The sequence below is a fragment of the Bidens hawaiensis genome, unplaced genomic scaffold, assembly GCF_021521415.1.
Source record: "Bidens hawaiensis isolate Kalapana, Puna unplaced genomic scaffold, B.hawaiensis_p1.1 tig00034647_1, whole genome shotgun sequence".
Classification (NCBI taxonomy): Eukaryota; Viridiplantae; Streptophyta; class Magnoliopsida; order Asterales; family Asteraceae; genus Bidens; species Bidens hawaiensis.
Genome location: NW_027496001.1, coordinates 36,694 through 41,827, shown reverse-complemented (window position 1 = coordinate 41,827; position 5,134 = coordinate 36,694). Strand labels below are relative to the sequence as shown.

At 37.1% G+C, this 5,134-nt stretch overlaps 1 pseudogene; it reads right to left on the bottom strand.

Moving 5' to 3' along the window:
• Positions 1–1,087: 1,087 nt before the first annotated feature.
• LOC143586408 (F-box/kelch-repeat protein At3g23880-like) lies at positions 1,088–2,235 on the bottom strand (annotated as a pseudogene).
• Positions 2,236–5,134: the final 2,899 nt, after the last annotated feature.

Sequence of the window (5,134 nt, the reverse complement as noted above, 5' to 3'; positions counted from 1 at the left end):
TCCTCGGGCTCAGGATTTTCTAACGGCCATCCCCATTGAAGGATTAGGCCAACGTCTGTCGGGTTTGGAGTATCGGGCTATCCTTATGTACCGGTTAATGATCCCTATGTTCCCGACGGATGAACCTTGCCCAATTTGTCGCAAGGTCTGTTTGGATTTTTTTGGTGACCATGCGGTGCATTGCAAAGAATTGCCTGGCTTTAAATACAGACATGATCTGGTTAGGGATGTTCTGTGTGATGTTCTTAAAGGGAGGTCTACTTTACGACCAGCTGATATTCTTGTGTTCGGGTGGGCAGGGGGGAAACACGCCTGTGTGGATCTTACAGGAGTGTCTCCTCTTGTTGGGCTCAGGGACCGTGGGTTTGTTATGGGTCAGGCTGCGTTGAAGGCTGAATCGGGCAAAGTTGTTAAACACGAGAAAGCTTGTTTAGATAATCAACATGTCTTTCTACCATTTGCCTTTGATACATTTGGTTTTCTGGCTCCAGAGGCTGTGAAATTTTTGAGTAGGGTTCAGCGCGTCGTACACGGAACCTCTTCAGCTTCTAGGTCCCAAAGTTTCGTTTTTAGCAGGATTGGCTTTGCTATTCAAAAGGGGGTTGCGGCGCAGCTTGTTGCCCGTTTGCCTGCCACTTTATTGTAATCGTTTTATAGTAAATTATATAAAATAGCTGTAGAATTGAAAGCTCAAAAAAAAAAAAAAATACAACACAAAACTTAAATCAACAAAATGAATTATTGTCTGTTTTTTATGTTTAGATTCAAGAACCTAAAGAAAAAAAGGAGTTTGATATCATCTATCGAAAAAAAAAAGAAGCCTGATATCATCTGTCAAAAAAAAAAGGAGTTTTATTCATAAGTACCCGCTTTTCCAAACATGAAGAGATTTCTTCTTCTTCAGACCTGAACAAGTATAACCAGAGTAATAAGTTCATTACAAGAACAAAACTATATATTTTAATGAAATCTAATTCTATAAAATATAAATGATAATCACTTCACTTATTTGCATTTGTAGAAACATAAGCAATGTCAATAGCCTTACCATGTTTGTTTCACACCCCATGAACTCTCTGAATTTCGGTCAAAAGTTACGGAGTTTAACAAAGCTAGGACGATAACCCTTTATCGCTACAAAGTAGCCCTCATGCAAATTCAGGTTCAGAAACTTATTTGTGTCAAGAGAATACGCCACCACTTTCATTCTTTGATAATCATGGAAAATCAAAATACTAGTACCGTGTGAACCATTTATAACACAAGATGGTTTACACGTGACTAGTAATTTAAGACAAGGGTTCGCATGACCTCCTTCGATAGCTATCTCTTTACACCAAGAGCCCCCTTCATCACCCAAACCTCCAATCTTACACCACACCAAGAGATCCAGCTTAACCTACCTTTCACAACTCCCAACACCTTATCCGGTGCTTGAGTTTTCCCCGATCTAAGAGGCGATGGAATTAACTGAAAGGTCTTTGAATCCAAATCAAAACCATAAATTCGGCGGTTGATGATCCAGTACACATGACCGTTCACAAAAACACCAGATTCCACTTGTTGTGGTAAGCTAATTAGATTGTAATTACGTGTTTGTCCCAAACTTTCCCATCTGTCCACGCCAAGGGTATAAACCTCGATTTCAATCTTGTACCCCGGTTCATTAATTGATAATCCCCTCTAACAAATCCATATCACTTTGTATTCCCCTGCCTTCGAAACCCCAAAACCAGAACTTAACATATAATTAAGATTCAGTCGTGGTTTAGGAAGGAACATATTTTCTCTCAAGACAGGATTCAATAAGTGAAAGTCACCTGACAGATGATGAGCATAACAGATCAAACCATTCACTGAGCCCACTTGAAGTGTCCCATAACTCATTACCTCAACAGGAAGGGTCTTAATAAAATCAAGGCGATATAATTTATCGTCTTCTCCGTGTGGAATGATATCTACCCATATTAAACGATCCTTGATATCTGAAGTGTTGCGGTCATGAATCAACAAAGACCCACGCGATACAAAGAGTTGAAGTTGAACAAAGTAAGGATCGGATATAAGATCCCGCCACTTTTTGCAAACGCACTTCCAGTATATGATTAATTTGACCGGAAGTCTTGATATAACCTCCAGCATGAGACTTTCATGTAATGGGATTCCTGTTGAAGTCATAACTAGGGTTTGGTGTTTGAGGGTTTGTACAACACAAAGCATTCGATCGGTTGCCATGCATGTTAAAATATACAAAGTTTTATACGGATAGGCCCAATAATGTACTTTGAGCCTTTTGGAAACTAATAATATAGGGTATTTTTTTTTAATATAGATATTAGATAAGTAACATTATTATTATTTGTTATGGGACCGACTCGATTTTAATTTTGTTCTTTAGGTTGCTTCAAGGATTTATTGTTTGATATGTTTTAGTTTTGAGAAATACACTTTATTTGGGATATTAATATTTGAGGCATTCACAAATTTTTTATAGGTCAATGCAACAGATTTTAGTAGAGGTTGAGAACAAACAAGGCAAGTGAGACAAAAAAAGTGAGAGGTGTTTAAGGTCAGCACAAGACAATTTACAAGACGATACTTGTTTATGTTAATATTTCAATCATATTGCGATATGCTGCAAATTAATATGTTAGTTTCCTTATTTGCTTATTTTGTTTTATTTAAATTAAATTTCGAGTCAATAGCATTAGTATGTCATAAACTTTACATACTCAATGAAATAACAACAACAACAACAATAATAATTATTATTATTATTATTATTGTTATTGATATAGTTATATTAATTTTTTTTAATGGCGAATTTCACAGTTAAGTTATACACAGCCTCAAAAGAGGCACCCTATCGCCCCACTCGGCCAAGACTATGTTATCTTAACCGGGCCCACGCTTGCCATCCGAGTTTGGCAAGGCGTTCCTCGAGAAAATTTCCAGCCACCTGCCACTTGACAGATGTTGTACGCCCACAAAAGCAAGCCCTCTGGGAAGGTACACTGTAATAGAAAACTCGAGTCAGCCTCCGGATTCGAACCTGCGACCTCAAAGAGGTGAGTTTCTTTTCCTTCATCAGCCTTGCCACTCCACCAAGGTGGAATGGTTATATAGTTATATTAATAATACTAATATTATTAATTACAATGAAAACACTAATAGAATATCATAACTTGTGAATAATCAAAATACTATTAATAACAATTTAACCAACAACAACATACACTTAACTAACATCTTACACTTAACTAAATTTTAATCTCTAAGAGCATGTTTGGGATTGCGTTTAAAAAATGCTTATTTTCTTTTTCAAAAAGCCATTTTGAGAAGCCAGGATTTGGGGCTTTTAGAAAGCTGCTTTTCAACCATTACAAAAAGCTAAAATAAGAAAGATTTTTATGATTGTCAAACACATTTTAACTTTTTGGCTTTTTGAAAATACTAATAAGCCAATAAACATTTTTCAAACTCAATCCCAAACATGCTCTAACAAGTTTTTTGACCCGCGCTTCGCTGTGGAGGCGCAAACTCGGGAGAAAGAAGCCAAAGGCGAAACATCAATTCCTTCGTGTTGGAACGTTAAAGACGATAAAAACTAACAACTCGTTGAAGTTGTAAACATCCTGTTAACATATGAACACCATGGTGAATAACTAGACTTCATAAAATCATATATATTGGTACAAATATTATGCAATAAATATATGATTTATAATCATAATCATAAAAGACATTTTCTGAACTTGTGCTGATCATTTGACCTCGACCTTGCACCAGCAACATGTATTTTTTTGACCGGAAAAACCAACAAATAGGGCCATAAAGGCATTGAAACTCCTACAAAATTAACCATCAAAGAAGGTTAGAACTCAATAATTAATCATATAACTCACCTACCTAGAACTCTTTGTACTCTTGCAAATACGAGAAATCAAACCTAAATCTAGCATATAATATCAGAATTAATATTTTACCTCAGCAATACATTTTAACAACTTCAATTAACTCAGTTCACCCACATCTACACTTTTTTGTGTGTATATACATATGGTAATAGTGTTATGATAATCAACAACTATGGCTTTAAGCATAATGAGGCAATTGGGCCGTGTAGTGGCATCATTGTAATCAAGGCGCTTAATTTCAATGCTAACAAAACACAACTAACCGATGCAATACACAAATTAACTAAACCAATGACCACATTGTTAGGACGGTCAATTCCGGTAGTCAACGATATTTCGACTGCCACCAAGGTTTCCGAATTGATACCCGACAACGGTAGACGACAATCATCGTAGGCTCTGAAAAACGATCATCATAGCCGTTAACAACCAAACTTCTTTCAAACTGCATTCATGTGTCCAAAATAACAGTAAAAAATTCAAAATAAACCTTTAAACGAACAAAAAAAGAATCATCATACGCCTAGATCCACGATCATATCCATTATCAACCAAACTAACTAAATGTAGGCCATAAAGCCGGCGGTAAAACACTGAACCACGGTCGGTAAACACTAATACGACTGAATTGCCACCAAGGGTTAAGAATCGGAACCTGGTTGTTGCTACAACAAAGATAAGACCAATGATAGTGAATGGGCTGGTTAGGCTAACAAGCTTCAAGGGTTTAGGTTAGCCTAACGCAGGTCGTGGTGTCCCTCTACGTTTGCAAAACTTAGAAGGAGGTTCACTAGTTTGTTGTTGATTTTTATAGTTCACCGAGGATCAAGAACCGTGATGTTTGGGATCGGTTCTTGAATGATGTTCTTGGTGAAGCTATAAAAGCTTTTGAAGTAAGAAAGAAATAAGCTAAGAGCATATTTCTCAAGGAAGAAGAGAATATCAGGGAGAAGGTGTTATCTCCAGATCTGATGATCCCATGTTTATGGCTTAAGTCCCTCTTTTATAGAAGGAGAGACCAAGCCCTTTATCCAGTGTACAAACTAATTGACCTCCATTTCTCTTAAAGGGTTGACCGTTATGGGCGGGAAGCTTTGGACCGTTGGTCTGTGATTAAAAATAATAATGCTTTATCTAAGCATGTCCCTTGCTCAGAGGGAACAGTGATGTGAGTCTTGAGTTGACATCGTACTGTAGCACGTGGGTACTTGTTTACA